The sequence below is a fragment of the Triticum urartu genome, chromosome 3A (assembly GCF_056163025.1).
Source record: "Triticum urartu cultivar PI428250 chromosome 3A, HENAU_Tu73, whole genome shotgun sequence".
Classification (NCBI taxonomy): Eukaryota; Viridiplantae; Streptophyta; class Magnoliopsida; order Poales; family Poaceae; genus Triticum; species Triticum urartu.
Window position 1 is genome coordinate 520,700,958 of NC_141875.1, and position 8,597 is coordinate 520,709,554.

The 8,597-nt window shown below is 45.2% G+C and overlaps 1 pseudogene; it reads right to left on the reverse strand.

Moving 5' to 3' along the window:
- Nucleotides 1–6,624: 6,624 nt before the first annotated feature.
- Nucleotides 6,625–8,197, reverse strand: LOC147980347 (uncharacterized; annotated as a pseudogene).
- Between the last annotated feature and the right edge of the window lie 400 nt (nucleotides 8,198–8,597).

Sequence of the window (8,597 nt, forward strand, 5' to 3'; positions counted from 1 at the left end):
TACTTATGCTTCACAAAGTAGTTAGATTCCTCACTTGTACTTATTCGTGGATTCGTACAAATCTGGAACCAACTCTCTATCTATGAGTGAATGTCTTCGCACTATGAGGTCAATATCTTCTAAACTGATTTATCTTCAAAATCTTCTAAGAATGCATATGACCTCTTCCCCTTCCCTCGCACCTTAATGCTGTCACAGGTACATGTCCGTGGGAGAATCCCTTGGTTCTCATAGTCTGCATTCATTTGCAGAATTCTTACAGCATCATATAAATTCTCCCGAAGCCAGTTCCTGTTTGACCAGCAAGCGGAAGTCTTTGAAACCTTTGAACATGTTGAAGCCATTCAGTTTGAAGTTCATGGCACCAGAGAAACCTACAAGAAAGGGTGGCAGACAGCGTCGTGGCAACACCTCAAGAGATTTGCCTCCTGACCTCTATGAGCTGTACAAGATAGATCCAGAGGAGGACTATAATAAGCGCAAAACTCGAATCCAATGGATTCGAAGATATTGGGTAGAACAGTGGTTCAAGTACAGGTTCGTGACCCAGGAGTATGCTGAGAAGAACGCCATCAAACGACCATGGGGATACATTCTATACAGAAATATTCAACCCAAGTCCAGGGCTGAAGCCATTGAACAAGGCTTCTATCCTTGCATGGTCCGTGGGCCGCAGCCTGCAGATGCAGACCCATCTTCATTACTGTGGTGCCGCGATGATACTCTGTTCAAGCGCAACCTTCAGTTTGCCAGGAAATCGGCCAAAGAGAACAAGAAGTCACGAGGCTTAGACTTCAATCCAGGCCCCTCTGCTCCTCGTGTTGATGGCACACGTGAAGCTGAAACCAATCTTGTTGGGCCCTTCTACAACCTGGAAGGTCTCATCACTCATATCATGGTTCAAGGGACAGCGGTGGATGAGCCTGCAGATGATGCTGAATCTGATGAAGCGCCTGCACCGCCGAAGCCAAAGAAACTGAAGAAGCCTAAAGCTTCAAAGCCTGCTCCTGCACCAAAGGTCTTACAGGTGAAGCCTCTGGCCACTGCACCTCCTGAACACAGTGTGCAATCTGAAGATTTGTCACGCATCTCCAAGCCCTTGAGAGTGAAGATGCCCTTGCAACCCACCAGCCAAGAACTGACTGCTGCTGCTATTCTGCGCAATGACACCATTGATCTGTCCAGCGATGAAGATCTTGCAGATGACGCTCTTGAGCAACTGATTAAGAGCAAAGAAGAAGCAGAAATCTTCAATGATTTGCCTCTCTTTGACGTAGCAATCCTTCACAACTTCATTGATGAGTGGTTTGAAACCCCCAATCTCAGCTTTGGTGATCTGCAACTTCCAATTGGCCTCAGCGTCGCTTTCACTGGCGCCATTGCTTCTGAGCTAGCTCTAGCTCAGTGCATCGTTGAACTGAAGCAAAAGATCGATTATGAGAAAACACAGTTCAAGAAGCACATGGCCAAGCTCAGCGTGCAAGATGTGAAGAACTTTAAGATTATGTTGCGCGAGCTCAAGGAAGCCTTTCTCAAGAAATGCGAAGAAGCTAAAGGCTCTCGTGAGCGCATGAAGAGTCTGGCTGACAAGTGCGTGCAAGCCTACAATGAAGCTGAAAAGCGCAAGGCTCTTGGGCGTCCTGGCATCGATCCCAGGATGGCTGCAAAGAAGAAGAAGTCAGTTGTGGCCGAACCCGAAGCAACAAGGCAGGAAGCACATCCCATTGTCTTCCCAGCCAGTATGACAGGCTCGAAGCCTAAGGTCCCCACATTGGCTTCAGAATTAAAGAAGACAAGGGTTGCCGAGGCTGAAGCCAGAAAGAGGAAACATCCTGAAGCTTCTGATGTCGCTCCCTCCAAGAAGAAGCGCAAAACCAAGAAAGATCGGGCTGCTCCCATAGAGCCCCTTATTGTTGAGCCCATCTCGGTTGCTCGTCCTGCCTCTTCGCATCAAGAACGACGGATGGTAATTCATGAGCCTGCTTCCAAAGAGGCTCCTGAAGCTGAAGACATTCCAGCAGTTGACCCCACCGCTGCTGAAGACATTGGTCACCATGACAATGTTGAAGATGATGAAGTCCTTCCTCAGATTGAGCACCAATTGGTATCATCGCATGTGCTTACGCACAGCGAACTCATCAGCATTGGTCGTCCTCTGACGCCAACTGTTCAGGATGCATCGTGGGCTGATCACCCACAGAGACAAGACACTCCAAGATCTCCCCAACCGCAAGCTACCCCATCTGTGCAAGATGCTGATGACTTTGAGGCCCAGCACACTCCATCTCCACAAGCGTCGCCCACATTACACAGGCTTCGCAAAGGACCAAGGCCCCAAGTCACTCCCACAATGCACGTGTCTGAATCCGAAGCCAAAATGGTTGAAGACGTTCCGGCTGCATCAAGAGTTCCGGAATGATGAAGAAGAAGAAGATGAAGAAGAAGCCCCAAGAGTTTCAAGAAGATGAAGAAGAAGCCCCAAGAGTTTCAAGAATTGCTACACCCCCGTCTCACCAAGATGTTGTTCTCGAGGAGAATGTGACCGACCCTCCAGCTTCTGAAGTGGAGGTCAACAACCCTGAGGCAGCCACCAATATCGCCGTTGACGCCAATGACGTTGTCATGGCTGAAGCCAGTACGGCGCCAGAAGCCAATGAGGCACCAGAAGTCAATGCTGCAACACCTGAAGTCAATGCTGCAGCACCTGAGGTCCAAGTACCTGAAGCACATGTGGTCCCTGAAGCCCATGAAGACAATGCCAATGCCCTTGTTCCCCCTCCAAGACCTCACACAATGGAGCTGGCATTTGATCGTGGTCAGCCAGTTATGGTTCGTTGGCCCATTCTGACTCCTCCGCCTGCTGCTGGTCCACAATTTGAGTACCACGTTGAGCACAGGCCTCAAGTCCAAAAACCCACGCCAAGACTTCCACGATTCCCAGGCACTGCCACTTCACCTGGAGTCTACAATGCGAATGGCTTCGTGGCACATAATACCTTCTTCAACAGCTCCAAGAACCCTTATACTAGACCGCGCATTTCCTCAGATCGGTTCTGGAGCTATCAGCAGCGCAGCTACTATTCTTGTGTCCTATACAATCAAGGGCGCATGTTTCCACATATGCGCCTCGACTCTAAAGCTATAGCTGGACTGCCCTGCCTTGAAGAAGCATTGGATTGTTTCAGAGATGCTGGTCTGTTGCAGTTCGTCACTGACAAGGAGCACTGGAACGAAGAATTGCTGCTTCAATTCTATGCCACTCTTCATATTCGAGGCTACAACAAGGATCCAAAGACTTGGGTCCTTGAGTGGATGACAGGCAATGTCCATCATGAAGCTAAAGTTCTTGATATCATTGAGCTCACAGGCCTGCACACTCCTGGTGAATACTATGAACCAGGTTGTTGACAACATCAAAATGCCTTGGAAAGCATCTTTCAGAAGCCAGAACCCAACATGAGTCAAATGCTGAGCATGATGAAGCCTCTGCCTCATGACGCTGAATACCCATCTGAGTTCTTTGTTGAAGACCTAGAGTACTTGCCTCGCACCATTTACCACATCATCAGGAAGACTCTATGGCCAGTTAAAGGACACTCATCTGCAGCGAAGCTTGAAGGAGCAATGAAGACTTTGGTTTTCTATATATTTAATGGCATCAGCTTCAATGCTCAAGACTTCTTCATCAGGCAGTTGGCTGCGTCTGGCTCTAACATATTTGGGTTGAAATTCTATGCTCCATGGGTCATGCGTCTGATAAAGCGTCACTCAGCTTTCAACTATCAGCCATCTACACGCAATCATCTTATATTCTTGCCCGAGGTTGATCTGTCAGTTGAAGCCATTTATCCAGAGCCAGCTAAGGATCCCATTTATCTTCACAATGCTGATCACCAAAGCTTCACCCAGCCCATTGAAGGAATTCCAGCAGTGTCTCGTGTTTATCCCCTTGCTGGAAACACACGTGCCCCTCGTGCTCAAACTGATGCCACTGGTAGCACCATAGCGCAAAGGCCTCGACAACGATCTTGTGTCCTAAATGACCGAGAGCTTCTAGTCGTGCTGCATCAGAAACAGGACAAACATCACGACTGGCTTAAGCGTCAGATGCAAAGCCTCTTGGTGGATGTCAACCGCATTCGCAATCTTGCCACCAAGAATGCCTTTGTCACTCATGAAACCTGTTGGAGGTCGTGGAAGAGTTTGACCCTACTCAGTGTTGAAGCCGATCTGCATGACGATGGCTTCACCGAACGCTTCAAGTTTGACTCAACTCCTCCCAGAAATGCTCACTTGCGTCGAACTCCCTCACTTGAAGACTCTGAATACTCGTCCTCAGCTGCGACTGTAAATGCCTGAGTCATCGATGACCAAGATGATGCAACTTCACCTCCTCCAACTTCAGCGTGTGTCGACACTGCACCAAGTTCCTCTGCACCACCGGATCTCAACGACGACCCTGCTGCCTCGCCTGCACCTCATGGGAACGAGTAGGCGCTCTATGTCTTCAAACCTTTTTGGTCCTCACTGACAAAAGGGGGAGAAGCATATGAGTTGATAGTCTTCAAGCGGGTCTATATGGGTGGTTGATTTATTTTTTGCTACTTTTGCCAAGTGCTTACAACTCTCGTTTTCGATACATTTGGTTCTTTGAGTTGTAACACTTAAACTCGATGGTCGTTTGCTACTTATTTGCTATTCTGTGATGCGACGATAAATTCCGCATGTGCGACGATAAATTCCGCACTTAGATCATTTTGCAGACGTCCATTTTTCATTATGCATGTCATTATCTTCATTACATCATATCTTGCATAATGACTTGTCATCATAAGTTGAAGAGGATCTCCACAAGTACAACCTACCATGTGCGTTTGCATACCAAAAGCAAATTACTTATATGCACATCTTCAGGGGGAGCCTTTGCCACTTATGAAGACAACACCCTATCCTTTACAATTTCACATATTTTATTCCCCGTTGAAAACTTCAACCAGTTTGTCATCAATCACCAAAAAGGGGGAGATTGTAAGTGCATCTAGTGCCACCCCTAGTTGGTTTTGGAGTATTGATGACAAACCTGGTTGAGGGACTAATGTGTTTGTGAGAATTGCAGGATAACACAGTTAGAAGTCCCTCATTGATTCGGTTTTCCTACCAGAGATGACCCCTAAAAATGAATGAAGACATTGAAGTCAAAGATGGTATGTGAAGACATTCACATTGAAGACTATGACAAGAGAAGACATCGCATGAAGACTATGGAGTGCGAAGACTTAGTTGCTTCGTCGTTCTTCTTTGTTGAGTCATAGGAACCACCGTACTGTTAAGTGGGGTCCAAGTGAACCAGTCAGAATGACTGAAGTGATGCTTAACCAAATCCTATGTCTTCGAGTGAAGACTATGAGAGCAAATCTTGTCCAGAGTTGGATAAGTCAGCTTTGCTTGTAGCCCAAGTAAAGTTGTCGTGTGTGTTTGAAATCTGACCGTTGGAACACGTGTCAGTTCCTTAGTGACCAAGGGTCATTTCGAATAAATCAGGTCGGGTTGCCTAGTGGCTATAAATAGCCCACCCCCTACAACCATAAATGGTTGGCTGCTCAGAGTTAGTGCACGGCTTTTGTCGTTTGAGAGCAACCCACCTCAATGCCTTTGAGAGAGAATTCCTTGCGAGGATAAAGCCCTAAACACCCAGAGCCAAAGAGTGTTAGGCATCACTTAAGTCTTCCTATCTGTGTGATCTGAAGACTTATTACACTTGAGGACTGTGAATCCTCCAGCCGGTTAGGCGTCGCGTTTTGAGCATCCAAGAGTCATTGTGGATTGCCGGTGAACAAAGTCTGTGAAGGTTCGGAAGTCTACCTTGAAGACTTACCAGAGTGATTGGGCGAGGACTGGGTGTCCTTAGCTCAAGGGGAATAAGGTGAAGACGAGGTCTTCTGAGTTGAATCTCAGCCTCCCTAACCAGACGTACAGTTGTCACAGTAATTGGAACTGGTCCAACAAATCATTGTCTTCAACGAGTCACTGGTTTCATCCTTCCCTTCCCTTTACTTACTGTTGGTCCTTGTGAATTCATTGTATGATTGCTTTATCTTTTGTATTCACTGAGTGACTGCTTGTTCTGATTGGCTTCACAATATCTTCCTACCTGATCTTTACTGCCTAGCTGCTATTAGTCATTGTGCTTCCACTCCATTGAATACTTGACTATGGTTTGCCTAGTGTAGTCTACCTTCTGCTGCATGGTAATAGGTTTATTTCTATCGTTTGTCTTCGAAACTACCATGTTTTGAAGACTTTCATAAAAATCGCCTATTCACCCCCCCTCTAGTCGATCAGTAGCACTTTCAATAAGAACAAACCATTCTTCAAGGGTGCATGACCATAAAAGATATTATTCATATAAATAGAACAACCATTATTCTTTGACTTAAATGAATATCCGTCTCGCAATAAATAAGATCTAGATATAATGTTCATGCTCAATGCTGGCACCAAATAACAATTATTGAGGTCTAAAACTAATCCCAAAGGTAGATGCAGATGTAGCGTGCCGACGACGATCACATCAACCTTGGAACCAGTCCCAGCGCGCATCGTAAACTCGTCCTTATCCAATCTTCATTTATTCCGCAGCTCCTGTTTCGAGTTAAAAATATGAGCAACCGAACCAGTATCAAATACCCAGGCACTACTACAAGCATTAGTAAGGAACACATTGATTACATGTATATCAAATATACCTTTGTTCACTTTGCCATCCTTCTTATCCGCCAAATACTTGGGGTAGTTCTTCTTCTGGTGACCACTTCCTTTGTAGTAGAAGCACTCAGTTTCAGGCTTAGGTCCAGCTTTGGGTTTCTTCCCGGGAGTGGCAACTTGCTTTCCATTCTTCTTGAAGTTCCCTTTCTCTCCATTGCCCTTTTTCTTGAAACTAGTGATTTTGTTAACCATCAACACTTGATGCTCCTTCTTGATTTCTACCTCCGCGGCCTTAAGCATTGCGAAGAGCTCAAGAATCGTTTTATTCATCCCTTGCATATTATAGTTCATCACGAAGCCTTTGTAGCTTGGTGGCAGTGATTGAAGAACTCTGTCAATAACACTATCAACTGGAAGATCAACTCCCAGCTGAGTCAAGTGATTATGATACCCGGACATTTTGAGTATGTGTTCACTCACAGAAATGTTCTCCTCCATCTTGCAGCTATAGAACTTGTTGGAGACTTCATATCTCTCAACCCGGGCATTTGCTTGAAATATTAACTTCAACTCTTGAAACATCTCATATGCTCCATGACGTTCAAAACATATTTGAAGTCCCGGTTCTAAGTCGTAAAGCATATCACACTGAACTACTGAGTTGTCATTAGATCGAGCTTTCCAGACGTTCATAACATTTGCATCAGCTCCTGCAGCAGGTCTGTCACCTGGCGGTGCATCAAGGACATAATTCTTCTATGCAGCAATGAGGATAGTCCTCAAGTTATGGACCCAGTCCATGCAGTTGCTACCATCATCTTTCAACTTAGCTTTCTCTAGGAACACATTAAAATTCAGGGGAACGATAGCTCGGGCCATTGATCTACAACATAGATATTCAAAACTATAAGACTATTCATGATAAATTAAGTTTAGTTAATCAAATTACTAATGAACTCCCACTTAAATAAACATCCCTCAAGTTATCTAAGTGATACATGATCCAAACCAACTAACCCATGTCTGATCATCACGTGAGATGGGGTAGTCATCAATGGTGAACATCTCTATGTTGATCATATCTACTATATGACTCACGTTCGACCTTTTGGTCTCCAGTGTTCCGAGACCATGTCTGTACATGCTAGGCTCGTCAAGTTTAACCCAAGAATTTTGAATGTGCAAAACTGTCTTACACCCGTTGTATGCAAATGTAGAGTCTATCACACCCCATCATCACGAGGTGCTTCGTTTCGACGAACTTTAGCAACGGTGCATACTCAGGGAGAACAATTTTATCTTGAAATTTAGTGAAGGGATCCTCTTATAATGCTACCGCAGTTCTAAGAAAATAAGATGCATAAAGGATAAACATCACATGCAATCAAAATATGTGACATGATATGGCCATCATCATCTTATTCTTTTGATCTCCATCTCCAAAGTATCGTCATGATCTCCATCGTCACCGGCTCGACACCTTGGCCTCCATCGTTGTGTCGGGGTCGTCTCGCCAACTATTGCTTCTACAACTATTGCTAACACATGCATAGCGATAAAGTAAAGCAATTACATGGCGCTTGCATTTCATACAATAAAAAAACAACCCTAAGGCTCCTGCCAGTTGTCGATATTACAAAACATGATCATCTCATACATCAACATATATCACATCACGTCTTGACATATCACATCACAACATGCACTGCAAAAACAAGTTAGACGTCCTCTACTTTGTTGTTGCAAGTTTTACGTGGCTGCTATGGGCTTCTAGCAAGAACCATTCTTACCTACGCAAAAACCACAACGGTGATTTATCAAGTTTGCAGTTTTAATCTTCTCCAAGGACCGGCCGCAGTCAAATTCGATTCAACTAAAGTAGGAGAAACAGA